Below are 18,170 nucleotides of genomic sequence, written 5' to 3' on the forward strand. Positions count from 1 at the left end.
GCAATCTTGATTCCAGCTTGTGCTTCATCCAGCCCAGTGTTTCTCATGATGTATTCTGCATATAAATTAAATAAGCAGAGTGACAATATACATCCTGACATACTCCTTTTCCTATTTGGAACCAGTCTGTTGTTCCATGTCCAGTTCTAACTGTTGCTTCCTGACCTGCATACAGATTTCTCCAGAGGCAGGTCAGGTGGTCTGGTATTCCCATCTCTTTCAGAATTTTCCACAGTTTGTTGTGATCCACACAGTCACAGGCTTTGGCTTAGTCAATAAAACAGAAATAGATGTTTTTCTGGAACTCTCTTGCTTTTTTGATGATCCACCGGATGTTGGCAATTTATTTCCTTTGCCTTTTCTAAAACCAGCTTGAACATCTGGAAGTTCATGGTTCATGTATTGTTGAAACCTGGCTTGGAGAATTTTGAGCATTACTTTGTTAGCATTACTTTACATGCTATACATGGACATCATCAGATGGTCAACACCAAAATCAGATTGATTATATTCTTTGCAGCCAAAGATGGAGAAGCTCTATACAGTCAACAAAAACAAGACTGGGAGCTGACTGTAGCTCAAATCATGAACTCCTTATTGCCAAATTTAGACTTAAATTGAAGAAAGTAGGGGAAACCACTAGGCCATTTCAGGTATAAATCAAATCCCTTATGATTATACAGTGGAAGTGAGAAATAGATTTAAGGGATTAAGATCTGATAGACAGAGTGCCTGATGAACTGTGGATGGAGGTTCATGACATTGTACAGGAGACAGGGATCAAGACCATCCCCATGGAAAAGAAATGCAAAAAAGCAAAATGGCTGTCTGAGGAGGCCTTACAAATAGCTGTGAAAAGAAGAGAAAAGCAAAGGAGAAAAGGAAAGATATTCCCATTTGAATGCAGAGTTCCAAAGAATAGCCAGGAGAGATAAGAAAGCCTTCCTCAGTGATCAGTGCAAAGAAATAGAGGAAAACAACAGGATGGGAAAGACTAGAGATCTTTTCAAGAAAATTAAAGATACCAAGGGAACACTTCATGCAAAGATGGGCTCAATAAAGGACAGAAATGGGATGGACCTAACAGAAGTAGAAGATATTAAGAAGAGGTGGCAAGAATACACAGAAGAACTGTACAAAAAAGATCTTCACGACACAGATAATCACGATGGTGTGATCACTCACCTAGAGCCAGACATCCTGGAATGTGAAGTCAAGTGGGCCTTAGGAAGCATCGTTACGAACAAAGCTAGTGGAGGTGATGGAATTCCAGTTGAGCTATTTCAAATCCTGAAAGATGATGCTGTGAAAGTGCTGCACTCAATATGCCAGCAAATTTGGAAAACTCAGCAGTGGCCACAGGACTGGAAAAGGTCAGTTTTCATTCCAATCCCAAAGAAAGGCAATGCCAAAGAATGCTCAGACTGAAGGAAGACAGTGGATTTCTTATGCAACTCCATGATAATCCAGGGAATATAGTGAGCCATGTAGGGAAATGGCCTATGTTCTTTAAGATGCGTACCTTGCATATTTCCTTCAACTGGACTCTTGATAAAGGTTGAGCAGGAATCTGGTAGATGCATTAAGATGGGGGGGTTGGGGGATCCTTTCACTACAATGACCATTTTAAATGTCTTACAATTTTATATGTCAACTGTACCTCAATAAAGGGCTTCCCTGGTGGCTAGTGGTAGAGAATCTTCCTGCCAATGCAGGAGACATGGGTTTGATCCCTGGGTCAGAAAGATCCCCTGGAGAAAGAAATGGCAACCCACTCTAGTATTCTTGCCTGGGAAATCCCATGGACAGAAGAAACTGGTGGGTGACAGTCCATGGGGTTTCAAAAGGATTGGATACAATTTAGCAACTGAACAACAAGTACCTCAATAAAGCCTAAATTTTTTAAGTTGAGCAGGAGAAAATTAAATACACAAAATCTCGCATAGCCTGACATTCAGATATTCTCTGTAGTTGTCTAAGAGAAGACTTTCAGAATCAACCACAGATGGAAGGATGGCAACCTTTACAAAAACAGAGGGCCTGTTGTCATGGGCATAATTTTGATTTCAACTTCCAGGATACCGAAGCTTAAAGACTTACCCTAAAGACTTAGTTGTTGTTTTAATCACTAAGTCATGTCCAATTTTTTTTTTTAATTGAACTTGAAGATGTTTATTGGGTTCTATTTTTGGTGGAAAAAAGGTCACAGACATTATTTAGCACAGCCTTGTGAAATACACATGATACTGGGCATGAGCATTTTCTCCTCCTAGTCCATTTCTGAGGACAGAATCATGAACTGCTCCGCTGGAGGAAGCCTTCCTGCAGTGGGTGGGCATCAAGTCTAACGTTCATTAATTTTCTCCTTTCAGTATGGGCAGCAACTCCCCATTTTCTTTCAGTTCCTTAACGCTATCCAGTCCTCCGACAAGCTCCCGCTTCACATACAGCTGAGAGTACGTTGGCCAATTGGAGTAAGCTTTTAATCCTTGCTGAACTTCTTCATCCTCCAATATATCAAATGTCTCATATTCAACCCCAGTACTATTTAATATTTCCAGAATCTGTCTGCTGAAGCCACACTTAGCTTCCTGTTTGTTTCCTGTCATAAAGAGCATCAGAGAAGCTTTATTTGTCATTACTTCGAGCCTCTCCTCTAACTTGGGGGCTTTGGGGCAAATCGTATCTAGTTCTTTAGATGCTTCTAGCTCCTTAATTATATCAAGTCCTCCTACGAGCTCTCCAGAAACATAGAGCTGGGGATAGGTGGGCCAATTGGAATAGGTTTTGAGGGCCTGACGAACTTCATCTGAGAAGATGTGGAAACTGCTAAACTGAATATTTTGTTTGTTAAGAATATCCACCATCTACTTGCTGAAACCGCAGCATGGCTCCTGAGGTGTTTCTTTCATGAATAGCATGCAGCGGGAAGTGAGAAATAACTTCTTCAGGGGCAGGCTGAGGTCTTCCTTCAGGTGCTCACTACCACTGGGTAAGAAGGAGCCACTAGATGCATGTTGCTGAACATTTTTGCTCAACTCTGGGGCCATGGGCACCATCTAATCAGTCCATTTTCTGAGAATTCTTGAAAAACAGAGGTGGGAACATAACTAATTTCATATTTTTCAGATACTTCAGGAACAGCTTCTGCTTCCAATTTCATGAATGAAACTTGTGGGTGCGCTTTGGCGAGCTCTGCCATCACGTCGTTCATCTGAGTGCACTACAGAGCCCGTGGTGCCCAGACACGGACCACAAGAAAGGACTTGGCTCTGAGGCGCAGCAGCTCCTCACACTGCCGGGCTGAGCTGACCTCTGCCACGGCTGCCACCACCTCAGCCGCCCCTGCTGCCATGCTGCCCGTCATGTCCGACTCTTTGCAGCCCCATGGACTGTAAGCCCTGTGGTGGAAACACTATGTATATGCCCCAAATCTATGAGATTCACTTTGTATTCTGTTTGTGTGTGTGTGTGTGTGTGTGTGTGTGTGTGTTTGTGTCTGTGTGTTGGCCTCACCACTCAGCATGTGGGACCTTAATTCCCTTGACCAGGGATTGAACCTGTGCCCTCTGCATTGGAAGGACAGAATCTTAACCACTGGATTGCCAGGGTCCCTTTGAAGTATACTCTCTGTTGAATGTAGCGTTTTATGTAATAGCTTTAGTATATCAAATGCATTGTTCAGATCTTATATATAGGAGTTGCGTAGACTTTATATGCCACTTTGAGAGAAGGCTATGGATGAGGAAATTTTAAATTGATTGAATTTAAATCAAACTCACTTAGAAACGCTGGGCTGGAAGAAGCACAAGCTGGAATCAAGATTGCCAGGAGAAACATCAATAACCTCAGATATGCAGATGACACCACCCTTATGGCAGAAAGTGAGGAGGAACTAAAAAGTCTCTTGATGAAAGTGAAAGAGGAGAGTGAAAAAGTTGGCTTAAAGCTCAACATTCATAAAAAGTTGGCTTAAAGCTCAACATTCAGAAAACTAAGATCATGGCATCTGGTCCCATCACTTCATGGCAAATAGATGGGGAGACAGTGGAAACAGTGTCAGACTTTATTTTTGGGGGCTCCAAAATCACTGCAGATGGTGATTGCAGCCATGAAATTAAAAGACGCTTACTCCTTGGAAGGAAAGTTATGACCAACCTAGATAGCATATTAAAAAGCAGAGACATTACTTTGCCAACAAAGGTCGCTCTAGTCAAGGCTATGGTTTTTCCAGTGGTCATGTATGGATGTGAGAGTTGGACTGTGAAGAAAGCTGAGTGCCAAAGAATTGATGCTTTTGAACTGTGGTGTTGGAGAAGACTCTTGAGAGTCCCTTAGACTGCAAGGAGATCCAACCAGTCCATCCTAGGAGAGATCAGTCCTAGGTGTTCCTTGGAAGCACTGATGCTGAAGCTGAAACTCCAATACTTTGTCCACCTCATGCAAAGAGTTGACTCATTGGAAAAACCCCTGATGCTGGGAGGGATTGGGGGCAGGAGGAGAAGGGGATGACAGAGAATGAGATGGCTGGATGGCATCACCAACTCGATGGACATGAGTTTGAGTGAACTCCAGGAGTTGTTGATGGACAGGGAGGCCTGGCGTGCTGTGATTCATGGGGTCACAAAGAGTCGGACACGACTGAGTGACTGAACTTGAACTTGACCTCCACAGTCTTTTTCACAGAATGGTGGAAACTTTCCAAAAAGATAAAAGCAGAAGCTGTGAGGCCTCTTGAGGTGAAGAGCAGAAGTCACTTGGTCCTTCTACTACATTCTCTTGGTCAAAGCAAGTCCGAGGACCCTTCCATATTCAGGGAGTGCAGAAATGGATTTCACCTCAGTGTGATTAGCTACAAAGAATTTGGGGCCACTTTACATCCATTATGAAGGGAAATGCAAGTTCAAAATAGAGATTTAATTGGGTTGCAGGTTTATTGGAAAAAAAAGAATTTCTATATATTATATTCTTGATTATATGGTTTGAATATGTAACTGCTCCATTTGGTCTCGAAGAGGCTGTGTTGAACAAGAGTGTTCATGTCTTTGTGAGCTATGTTTTGACAGGATTGAGAGCTTGCAGAGAGGGTGTCTTCCTAACTCTGCAGGGAGTTATTTCTTGGCTCCCTCAGCTCTTGGTAGATGCCCAGGTAAGAAACCCATCTTTAGAGCCCCATAAGCTTAGGCCCTGTTTTGAGGGGATATGCAAAGAGTATGGGGCTTCCCTGGTGGCTCAGTCTGTAAAGAATCAGCCTACATGCAGGATGAACCCAGAGTCAGGAACATCCCCTGGAGAAGGAAATGGCAACCCACTTCAGTATTCTTGCCTGGGAAATCCCATGGATAGAGGAGCCTGGTGGGCTACAGTCCTTAGGGTCGCAAAGAGTCTTGGACACAACTTAACAACTAAACCACTACCACCACATAAAGAGTATGACTTTTGAATAGCCTAGGGCCATAATTTATCTAAGTTCTAAAAGCGTAAAACTTTTGTGAAATTATCTTTTCTTTATGTGAAGTTCACAATATGTGATTTGTTTTAGCAAGGTTAAGACCTGGCTGAAGGTAAAAGCAATGGAAGTCCTGGTGACTGCCAAGTTAATGTACAGGCACAAAGCCAGTACAGAGGGAAATGTTAAATACTCTTATCTCAAATACTACATCCAAAACGACATAGGGCAGGGCAGAGTTGGAGTTTAGAACATCCTCTGAAGAATCAATGTGGAAGAGCTTGTAGTTTACACCAGGAAACTTTCCTGTGATCTCCTCACGAAAATAAAAGCTTCTGCTCCTAGGAATGAAGGCAGGGGAAGAATTCCTTATTTGAAAAATGCTATTTTGGCTCTTTTCCTCTCTTTGAGTTGCCTTTCCTTCTGCCCCAACACATCAGATCAGTCCTATCTCCCACAGGATTCTCTGGGAACTCACATCTGGTGTATGAAATGGATTTGGATCCTGTATTCTGCTGCTGACCTCCTTTCTGCCAAGTTAGACAAATGTGAGCACTGCAAGGTGTGGGAAGCAAAGGAAGTGATTGTTTGCTACCGCACCATTTTAACTTTCCTCCCGACTTTCAGCTCTCACATTCACAGTGCCATTTATAAAAGTGAAAATTCAGTGTCTTTGCTGGGCCCACTTGAGTGTTCCATCCTCTTCCTTTGCTAGCTATATTTGTATGAAGAGACACACCATTCATTTATTTAGCCTTGGGATCCACTTGAAAACTCTCACCAGGACTCAGACTTCTGTTCTTCTTTCTTCTAAGGCACGGTATACGTTTTTCATCCTCTGAGCACCCTGGCAAGTGTGCTGACAGTGATGTTATTCTCTCAAGAGAGCAAACAGTGTTTTCTGCCTGACCATGGCTTCACCCTCTGACTCTCACTGAGGCCTGGTCAGGCAAGCTGTGGGTATACTTCTTGAGAAGGCTGATTTTTGTGAAAAACCTTTGCCACATAAACAGAAGTAAGGATTGGGTTTTTCAGATATGATTGCCAGCAACTTTTCTCCTATAACCTCTAGAACACCATTGCATCAGTTCAGACTTGTGACTGGGAAGAAATACCAGTTCAAAGACTTGATTGGCTAAGAATGAGGAGTACTTCGCAGCTTGGTGGATGGCAAAAGAACAGAATGCCCCAGGAGCATCTGCCTTGTTTCCCAATACTTAGAGGATTCACAGACTGACTAGTCTGACTCAGGCTCATAAAGGTGAGTTTTCCCGGAAGAAGCTAGAGTGAGCCTCACCTTAGGTCTTCTGCCTTTTGGAGCACTCTTAGGGGCTTCTGTGTTTCTGGATTTAACCTATCAATAAAAAGTAAGTATTGCTTTACCACAAACCTAATGTAGCTAAAATTATTTATTCATTTGCTCATTAACATTTATGAGCAGATACTGTCCTAGGGCTAGAGACACAAAGATAGATAAGACCGAATTTCTGCTCCTAAGAGTTTTTTTTTTTTTTTTTTTGGTTCCTAAGAGTTAATGTCGTAGGATGAGGATCTAAGAGAGGGAAGTGGGAGAGATATAAAAATAGATGCTGATAATACAGAACCCTTTCCCCCACTTTTTTATGATGTGAAAATATACTTTCTTCTGCTATGGCAAGTAAAGGTTTAATTGATTCATTTATTTAATCAGCAAACATTTGCCAAATGCCTGCTTTGCACTAGGAACTGTACCAGGGGCTGTGTCTACTTAAAGAACAGCCTGAGGGTAACATAAGGAAGATCAAAGCAGCAGCCTCCCTCGCCTCCCTTTGCGCCCTGCCTTGCTCTCTCACCTGGCCCTCTGCAGCGGGCTCCAATAGCACCAGATGAGGTGGCAGCACTTCCTAACCCTTTTTGGGTCCAAAAGAGGAGATGCCCTCAGAGGGGAACTTCAAAAGGAAGTAGAACTGCAATGTAAACATCACCTTCAACCATGCCAATCATTTGTCCTCCCTTGCTTTTCTTTAAAGATACATGCTGCTTCATTCAAGGCGGTGAGGCAGCAACTCAAGTGGAAGAAGGGAAAAACAGAACAGTCAGAGTATGGTAGCTTTGCCAAAGACTGCTTACATCTTTAGTGAGTCACCACTTTTAGTAAATGAAAACCAAGCCTCAAAAATGAATGGAGGCTACCTAGGGTAGTAATGGGTATGACCCAGATAAGGCGGAGTCTTATCTCCTTCTCCACTTGATACCCAGTGAAGACATCTATACAAATATTTCCATAATGCTTTTTAGTTCACCAAGCACTTCCCTCCCCCACCCTGAGGCCCCAGATACATTAGTTCACTGAACCATACAGAAAAAGTGAACTATTTGGGTAAATAAATGTAGATATTTCTTTTAGGTACTGAGGAGTAGATTGAAATCACTATATGGAAAATGAGACTTGAAATAGTTGAAAAAAGAAGAGGTAGATTTTATTTGTAATATTACAGAAAGATTTCCAAAATACATGAGTGGGTTAAGCAAATTAAAAAAAATTTTTCTATTTAGCTGGGCCAGGCCTTAGTTGTGGAATGAGGGATCTTGAGTTGCAGCATGTGAACTCTTAGTTGTGACATGGGGGATCTAGTTCCCTGACCAGGCATTGAACCTGGCCCCCAGTGTTGAGAGAACAGTCTTAGCCACTGGGCCACAAGAGAGTCCCTGTTCTAAACAAATTTGCAAAGTAACGTATAGTAGTAGGATGCCATATATGGTTTTCAAAAAGGAGGTGAAAAGATAATAGCTAGGTCTTCTCTGGTGGCTCCAACAGTAAAGAATCTCCCTGCAATGCAGGAAACCTGGGTTTGATCCCTGGGTTAGGAAGATCCCCTGAAGAAGGGAATGGCTGTCCACTCCAGTATTCTTGCCTGAAGAATTCCTTGGACGGAGGAGCCTGGCAGGCACAGTCCATGGGGTTGCAAAGAGTCAGGACTTGACTGAGTGACTAACACATAGACGATACTTTGTAGTACTTACTATGTGCCATACCAGACACTGTTCTCCAAGCACTTTACATAGGTGAACTCACTGACACTCAAAACATCTCCATGACTTGGGTGCTATAATTATCATTCCCATATTACAGACTTGAAAACAGCATGGAGAAGTTGAGTGTCTTGCCTAAAGTCACAAAGTTAGGATTTAAACTCAGGCAGTTTGCCTATAGATTCTGGAACTTAAGTTTTGCAATATTTCCACATGAACAGCTATATGAATGTAAATGCTTAGAAAAAAAAGATCAGAAGGATATACACTAAACTGAAAATTGTGGTTGTCTTTGGAGAGAAATCAGGAATTGGAGACTGGGCAGGTCAAATATTCCATTAGCTACAATGCTTGAAGATATTTCTCCCCAAAGATATTTCCCCCAGGATAATGACTTCAGATTGCTTCCATTAAATTAATTTAAAAATTATTTTAAAAAATCTTGTGGTCAGTGAAATTGATTTTGCATAAAATCACTAGGTTATGCTCTTCTCTTAAATTTCACATTGACTGGTATCTTTGGGAGTAGAAGGATTAATTGTGTTAATCTTTCCTCTTTGTCCATCTCATAACCTCTGATGAAATCTTATTTCAGAGATTAGATAAAAAGCTATTTCAGGTTTTGTCTGGAACAATGGGATGCATATTGGTGAAAGTATTATATTTCATGGCTGAAGTATCTGTCAGACTTCAGAAACTGAAGCCCAGGTAGCCATATCAGATCAAGTATTAAGTATTGAACTAAATAAAGAAGGGATTTGTCATTTAATTACAAAAGTGAAGTAGAACTTTTAAAGTCTCATATGTACTAATAATTAGAATATAGTAGGGTGTTAGAGTTCTCCAGAGAAACAGACCAATAGGAGATACTGACAGAGATACGTGTAATCTTTGAATACAGATCTAAATCTTTGGGGAATTATAGATATCTATATATCTATATCTTCTCTCTAGACAGATAGATAGATAATGAGAGATTCAGAATTGGCTTACACATTTGTGGGGACTGGTGAGCCTGAAGTCTTCATGGTTGACCAGCTAGAAACTCAGGTAAAAGTTGATGCACTCTTGGGTATGAAGTCTACAAGGCAGGTCAGCAGGTTGAAAACTCAGGCAGGGTTTATACTGATATGTTGGAGTCTTGAAGCAGAACTGCCTCTTTCTTGCAGAAACCTCATCTTCAACTTAGTGGATGAGGCCTACCCTCCTTATAAAGAGTAATCTGTTTTACTTCAAGTCAACTGACTTGCAAATGTTAATCACATAACACAAATACCTTCACAGCAACATCTAGACTACTGTTTGACCAAACAACTGGGCATCATAGACTAGCCAAGTTGTGTGCATGCGTGTACGTGCTCAATCATATCTGGCTCTTTGTGGACCCCATGGTCTCTAGCCCCCAGGCTCCTCTGTCCATGGAGTTCTCCAGGCAAGTATACTGGAGTGGGTTGTCACTTCTTATTCCAGGGGAATCTTTCCAACCCAAGGATTGAATCTTCGTCTCTGGTGTCTCCAGCATTGGTAGCAGATTCTTTACCACTATGCCACCTGGGAAGTCCCAGCCAAGTTAACACAGTTAATCATCATGAGTAAAGTCTAATTTGAACTAAATTCTGACTGCTCAAAAATATATGTTAGAGATAGGCCAGTCTAGTGATTTTTTTCCATTTAAAAACATCTTTATTGAATTTGTTACAATACTGCTTTTTTGTTGTTTCCTTTTTTCAAATTTATTCGTTTTTTAATTGAAGGATAATTGTTTTACAGAAAGTCTAGTAATTTTTTCACTTAGGATGACTGAAGTTCTAACTTGCTTTAAAAGATTCAGCCATTTGAAAAAAACATTTGAATAGTGCATTCGCAATATATTTAGCTATTCTAATCACCAGTTTTGCTTAACACAAACTAGGTTGTGAGATAATTCTGAATTATTTCATGGCAGTTGAAACAAGGTTAACTAAAACAATGCACACAAATCTGTGAAGCTAACAGTAAACACACTGAACTCATTGCTATAAATCATGCATTTTCACATTTGCTCTTAGTTAGTTAGCCTAGATATAATGTGACTACTTCTTTACAGTGAAATTGGTCAGTAATGAGGTGTTTTCAACTTAATAAAATCACTCAGTTGTCTCTGACATCTCATCTGCAAGTTACACAAATGGTTAACTAAGTTATGCAAGTGATTTCAGGATAACCTCAACCTGAATCTAGATTCTAAATAAATTATGAGTTGGGCATTTGAGAATATTAATAAATGTGGATCTATCGCTCCTGGCATTATTGCTGAAGTTTAGTATTGCCCTGATGCTCTGTTAGTAAACACATCAATTCTTTGTTACTGGTAAACTGAGAAAAAACTAGTGTCATTAGAATTATCAATTTAATTAACAAAAGATTGTTACCTTCAGATAAGAACAAAATTATATACCACCTAAAAGACATTTAAATGTCTTTCTACCACTGCAAAGGAAGGAATAGTGTGTAGTATATGTCACGGAGTTGGTGGCATTTACCTTATTTCTTATCTGTGAGATAGGTGTTATTAGTCTCTCTGAAGAGACTAACAGGAACATTGTTGCTGTTCAGTCGCTTAGTCGTGTCCAACTCTTTGCGACCCTGTGGACCACAGCACACCAGGCTTGCCTGTCTGTCACTGTCTCTTCAAGCTCAAACTCATGTCCATCAAGTCGGGGATGCCATCCAACCATCTCATCAGCTACTGCTCCTTTCTCCTCCCGCCCTCAATCTTTCCCAGCATCAGGAGTCTTTTCCAATGAGTTGGCTCTTTTTATCAGTGGCCAAAGTATTGGAGCTTCAGTTTCAGCCTCAGTCCTTTCAATGGAGATTTAGGGTTGATTTTCTTTAGGATTGACAGGTTTGATCTCCTTGCTGTCCAAGGGACTCTCGAGAGTATTCTCCAGCATCACAGTTGGAAGTTTGGGGCTCAGCCTTCTCCATTGCCCAGCCCTCACATCCGTACATGACTACTGGAAAAACCTACATTTGCCCAGCTCTCACATCCATATAGCTTTGACTAGATGGACCTTTGTTGGCAAGTAATGTCTCTGCTTTTCAATATGCTATCTAGGTTTGTCATAACTTTTCTTCCAAGGAGCAAGCATCTTTTAATTTCATGGCTGCCATCACGGTCCACAGTGATTTTGGAGCCCAAGAAAATAAATTCTGTCACTGTTTCCATTGTTTCTCCATCTATTTGCCATGAAGTGATGGGACCAGATGCCATGATCTTTACTTTTTGAATGTAGAGCTGTAAGCCAACTTTTTCACTCTCCTCTTTTACTTTCATCAAGAGGCTTTTTAGTTCCTCTTCATTTTCTGCCATAAGGATGGTGTCATCTGCATATCTGAGGTTATTGATATTTCTCCCAGCAATCTTGATTCCAGCTTGTGATTCATTCAGCCGGGCATTTCACATGATGTACTCTGCATATAAGTTAAATAAGTAGGTTGACAATATACAGCCTTGACGTACTCCTTTCCCAATTTGGTACCAGTCCACTGTTTCATGTCCAGCTCTAACTGTTGCTTCTTGATTTGCATACAGGTTTCTCAGGAGGTAAGGTGATAAGGTGGAGGTAAGGTGGTCTGGTATTCCCATCTCTTTAAGGATTTTCCATAGTTTGTTGTGATCCACATAGTCAAAGGCTTTAGCATAGTCAATGAAGCAGTTTTTCTGGAATTCTCTAGCTTTTTCTAAGATCCAATGGATGTTGGCAATTTGATCTTTGGTTCCTCTCCGTTTTCTAAATCCAGCTTGTACATCTGGAATTTCTTGGTTCATATACTGTTGGAGCCTAGCTTGAAGGATTTTGAGCATTATTTTGCTAGCGTGTGAAATGACTGCAATTGTGCAGTAGTTTGAACACTCTTTGGCATTGCCTTTCTTTGGGATTGGAAAGAAAACTGACCTTTTCCAGTCGTGTGGCCACTACTGAGTTTTCCAAATTTGCTGACATATTGAGTACAGCACTTTAACACCATAAGTATTTGAAATACTCAGCTGGAATTCCATCACCTCCACTAGCTTTGTGTGTAGTGATGTTTCCTAAGGCCCAGTTGATTCTCACTCCAGGATGTCTGGCTCTACATGAGTGATCATACCATTATGGTTATCTGGGTCATTAAGATCTTTTTTGTATAGTTCTTCTGTGTATTCTTGCCACCTCTTCTTAATATCTTCTGCTTCTGTCCATACTGTTTCTGTTCCTTATTGTGCCTATCTTTGCATGAAATATTCCCTTGGTATCTCTAATTTTCTTGAAGAGATCTCTAGTCTTTCCCGTTCTATTGTTTTCCTCTATTTCTTTGCACTATCACTTAAAAAGCCTTTCTTATCTCTCCTTGCTATTCACTGGAACTCTACATGCAAATGGGTATATCTTTCCTTTTCTCCTTTGCCTTTTGCTTCTCTTCTTTACTCAGGTACTTGTAAGGCCTCTCAGACAACCATTTTGCCTTTTTGCATTCCTTTTTCTTGGGGATGGTTTTGATCACCACCTCCTGAACAATGTTATGAACCTCCATCCATAGTTCTTCAGACACTCTCGTCTATTAGATCTAATCCCTTGAATCTATTTCTCACTTCCACTGTATAATCAAGAGATTTGATTTAGGTCATACCTGAATGTCCTAGCGGCTTTCCCTGTGTTCTTCAATTTAAGTCTGAATTTGCCAATAAGGAGTTCATGATCTGAGCCACAGTCAGCTCCCAGTCTTGTTTTTGCTGACTGTGTAGAGCTTCTCCTCCATCTTTAGTTACAAAGAATATAATCAATGTATTGACCATCTGGTGATGTTTAATAGGAAAATTAGGCTCATAGAATTGAGAAACTTGCCCAAGGTCACCAGAAAGCAGCAGATTCCCTTCAAGGCCTAAACACTTCCTCTAAGACCCAGCTGAAACACAGAAGGAACTAAAATGTTTGCTCTGGCGTTTCTTACATAACAAAGGTGATTTATTTCTATCTTATCTTGCCTTTGTCTCCTTTCTCACCTTTAGCACAGTACTAAGTGTAAAGCTCTTTCCCCACAAATAAGACTTTGCTTTCAGTCGTGAGTGCAGCAGGTGGGACTGTTTTCAGTATGCTTTTATTACCTTGCAGTTTGTCTTTGTTAGATCAGATTTAAACTTGTGTCTCGTCTCACTTGCCTTCCGCATCACCTCTGGAAGAGACCAGGAGCTGCAATCAGTGCCACTGTGATGGGAGTGTTGGGGGTGGAGATCAGAGGGCATCGTGGGAGGGTGCGAACAACTCCCTGGGTGGGGTTTCAAGGTATTGGTGAGTGTTTTTAGTTATAAGGAAAAGAGAAAGGGTGTCCTTTCCTTTCCTCTGGTTTTCCTTTGATCACCTCTTCAGTGAAGCCTATAAGCTGTTGTTCCTGCAAATTTTGTTTAAATAGGCACTCAGATCAAAGTTGCTCTATGGTGCTTGTGCCTTGATCTAGTTGGGTCATGAAGACAAATCTGTATTCTGCTGTCATATAGCATTGCTGGATATGAATAAGACTATATGATTCTTCCCTTGAATTGTATTTATAAACTAAAGGGTACTAGAGATTATCTAGTCCAGTGATTTTCTCACCTTTTTTTTTTTTTTTTAATAGTACAAATACCTTTTCAAACTTATTTGCAAGCCTACAAACAAAACAAAGAGGTGCTGCTCTGATGTAGCTCTTAGGCTCTTTTCTCAGTTCTCTTTTTTTTTTATTTTAGGTATGAGTGACAAATGTATTTCTTTTTGTTGTTTTCTCTAATGTATTTCAGAAACTGAAGTGTTTTTATTTTATTCCACTGTTGGCCATAGTTTGAGCCCTACACACTCCCTTCCCTTTCACCTCAAAGGGAGCGCCTTTGTATGTAGCCACGCATTCATCATTAGTGTAAAGATCAGGCTGGATCTGCTCTGAAATCATCTTCTTAGGATTCAACTCCTTGTCATGGTAGGCAATCGCCGCCATGAAGCTGGTCGACAGCGTGCTGCGGTGCTTCCTCTTGCCAAGGTGTTCCGCGAAAATTCTGACAAGATCAACTGCTTCGACTTCAGCCCCAATGGCGAGATTGTCATCTCGAGCAGCAACGATGACTCCATCGTGCTCTATGGCTGCCAGGAGGGCAAACCAAAGAGAACCCTGTGCAGTAAGACAGCGTGGATCTCATCAGATACTCTCATGCAGCAAATAACAGTAGTTTACAGCTCTAACAAAAGAGACGATACTACTCGTTACCTGTCCTTGCATGACAACAAATATATCAGGTACTTTCCTGGACATAGCAAAAGGGTGGTGGCCTTGTCCATGTCACCTGTGGATGACACTTTCATTTCTGGGTCTCTTGATAAGACCATTTGGCTCTGGGATCTCCGCTCTCCTAACTGCCAGGGTCTCATGCATCTACAGGGCAAGCCAGTTTGTCCTTTTGATCCAGAAGGATTAATTTTTGCTGCAGGTGTCAATTCTGAAATGGTCAAACTTTATGATCTTCGCTCTTTTGATAAGCGGCCATTTGCAACATTTAAGATACAATATGATTGGACTTGTGAGTGGACAGGACTTAAGTTCAGCAATGATGGCAAGCTCATCCTCATCTCCACCAATGGCAGCTTCATCCATCTGATTGATGCATTCAAGGGAGTGGTGATGCATATGTTTGGGAGTTATGCTAACAGCAAGGCTGTCACATTGGAGGCCTAGTTTACCCCAGACTCCCAGTTTATTATGATTGGTTCAGAGGATGGTAAAATCCATGCTGGAATAGAGAGAGTGGTATAAAAGTAGCTGTATTGGATGGCAAATACACAGGCCCCATTACCTGTTTGCAGTTCAACCCCAAGTTCATGACCTTTGCCAGCGCTTGTTCTAACACGGCCTTCTGGTTGCCCACCATTGATGACTGACCTGCATGGTGCTTGGCTGTTTTCTGTACAGCAAGGGGTGACAAGTAGGAAAAAACTCAGAGGGAACCAAGATATTAGTGGGATTGGATCATTTGACTGGACTGGAGAGCATCCTTCCGCATGGTCTTCCCAAGAATGTGCTATACATCTGCTCAAAAGAAAAAAGTTACTTTGCTGAGCTTCTTACAAAAGTAATTCTGTCTCCAGGAACAGATCCATTAGGAGGTGCCAAGATTTCAACTTTCTCTGGTGAACTTTCACACATCACCATTGCCTGAGACAAGTAAAACCACCATCTGATTTTGCATCTGTTAAGAGAAACATGATTCACCAGGCCACTGACCACTGTTCTTGGGGCTCCAACATCTACTTCATCTACATACAAAGAATCTGCAAAGGGTGATTTCTGGCAGTGATGATACAACCAATTCAAAGATCCAGACGGGGAAACATCAACAGGCTTAGAGTCAGCTACTGGTTGCTGTTTTTTCTCCTTTTTCTCTCCTTTCTTTTCAGTTTTCTCTTTCATCTTTTCTTCTTCTCCTCTTCCTCTATTTGCTCTTTAGCACCAAAAGATATGGTTGTTATTGGTATGGATTGTATCTCATTTTCAGAAACTGTAGAATCAGCTTTTAGTGGAGTACCAGATGGAAATGATATTTTACTCCGTTTTTAATTTCTGCCTTAATTAGCTCATTTCAATCCTTCAATTTTTCTTCAATTTAGCATTTTCAACTTGAAGTTTCTTCTCTTCTAAGTTGTCTGCAAAATTGCTTTCTCCTTAGTTAGAGCAATTTTCTGCTTAAGATATTCAATAATTTGATCTGCTTCTGCACCTTTCTGCTACAATCAATAGCATCACTGGTTGCCATTTTTGCCAAGAAATGGTAGAAAATCATGTATAGGTGGACTGGGGCACCTCAACAGCTTCAGCTGGGAGCAGGTAAGGAGTGCCTCCCCTCAGTTCTTAATATTTCCTTGGAGCCCTCATTTAAAGTTTATTGATTTAGTCTACCCTCTCATTTTATGAACAAAAAATTCTGAACAAATATTATGTGTCTAAGTTTAGAAAAAGTGTGCTCAGTTGCTCAGTCCTGACTCTTTGTGACCCTATGGACTGTAGCCCACCAGGCTCCTCTGTCCAGGCATGAATACTGGAGTGGGTTGCCATGCCCTCCTCCAGGGGATCTTCCCAACCTAGGGATCAATCCCAGGTCTCCCACATTGCAGGCAAATTCTTTACTGTCTCTGCCACTAGGGAAGCCCAAGAATACTGGAGGGGGTAATCTATCCATTCTCCAGGGGATTTCCCCAACCCAGGAATCAAACCAGGATCTCCTGCATTGCAGATGGATTCTTGACCAGCTGAGCTACCAGGGAAGCCCTTAGGGAAAACACTGGGCCTAAAATATGGGTATGCTCTGGTCCCTGGCTTATCAGGGAAGACAGATGATTACAGCACAATAGTGAATCCAGTGATACAGAATTACCTGTGATCCTTGGAGCCATGGAACTGGGGCTCTCTAATTCAGTCTGGGGGCAATGAGTGTGAGCCTGAGTCTCTATGACTGGGCCAATTAGCTAGAAGGGCAGTTAAACTTGGCAAGGTGTGGGCAAGAGTATAATATAGACTGAAGAATGGAGTGGGTAAGTAGCTAGAGGTATATTCTGGAAGCTACTAGTCATTTTATGTAATAGTTCAGTGGGAACTAATGAAGAGGCCTAAGCCCTCCCTGTCTTGAAATTGGAAGTAAGTTGTCATCACTTAAGGCCTTGAGGTAGGGAAACAGGTCAAATTTATTTCAGACTGCCGATAGGGACAATGAACTTGATGAGAACTAGTAGAGAGGTAGGAAGACAAGCCAGGAGAGTAAATAGCAGGAGCTCTCTGATAGAGAACATGAGTGCAGAGGCAAGTCCGTGAGGAAAAGGATGCATTCACGTTGAGGTTCCAGGTACAGATGTTCAGCATGATCAGATGGGTATCTAAATGGAAAAGCCTAAGTGGTTAGGACTCCAAGCTCTTACTGCTGAGGGTGCAGGTTTAATCTCTGGTCAGGGAACTAAGACCCTGAAAGCCACTTACTGCAGCCAAAAAATAAAAATAAAAAAAGAGATGTGGGAAGATTAGTTTAAGAGATTAGTTTAAATTAGTTTAAGAGATTGTTTAAACTAATTTTGTTTAATCATCATTTTATCTTTTTCTGTACACTATAACATATATTACTTTTATAAATGGGAAAATGCATAAAGTCTGTTGATTTATCTTCCAAACTTTGCTCTTTAACCCAGATGGCAGCATACTATGACATATCCTGCGTTTTCACTAATATATTATGCCACCACTAAAAATGATTGCAAAAGAAAAATTCAACAATTTACCAGTTTTCTTACACTTAACTTTACAATTTGGTTTAGTTGGACTCTCTCTAGATACAGTAAGACAGAAAAATTTCTTGTGAATAAAGTGTTCACAGCATGTTACGTGCTCTCTTGAATGGAGTAATCATAGGCCCTCCTAATGTTGTCACAATTGATGGTAGAACAAATGCAAACCTGAATATCTAGCCCAGTGTCTCCTCAGAAATGTGACTCACAAGTGTGTCTGAGAAGTTTCAGGCCTTTCTGACATTACCTGGGAATGATGAATTTTGCCTAAAAACAGTCAGGAAAAGTTGGGTGGGTTTCATTTGAACTTCCTTGCCGCAACAAATAGATCATACCCTGTGATTACTATCATCTAGCAGATTGATAGCTGACCTTAATGGAACATACATACTCAAAAG

The 18,170-nt window shown here is 41.1% G+C and overlaps 3 pseudogenes; 1 reads left to right on the forward strand and 2 right to left on the reverse strand.

Annotated features, from left to right (window-relative positions):
* Positions 1-2,354: 2,354 nt before the first annotated feature.
* On the reverse strand, positions 2,355-3,355 carry LOC122694106 (annotated as a pseudogene).
* Positions 3,356-14,447: 11,092 nt separating this feature from the next.
* On the forward strand, positions 14,448-15,914 carry LOC122694107 (annotated as a pseudogene).
* Positions 15,527-16,418, reverse strand: LOC122694108 (annotated as a pseudogene).
* Between the last annotated feature and the right edge of the window lie 1,752 nt (positions 16,419-18,170).

Source organism: Cervus elaphus, chromosome 5 (genome assembly GCF_910594005.1).
Source record: "Cervus elaphus chromosome 5, mCerEla1.1, whole genome shotgun sequence".
Taxonomy (NCBI): domain Eukaryota; kingdom Metazoa; phylum Chordata; class Mammalia; order Artiodactyla; family Cervidae; genus Cervus; species Cervus elaphus.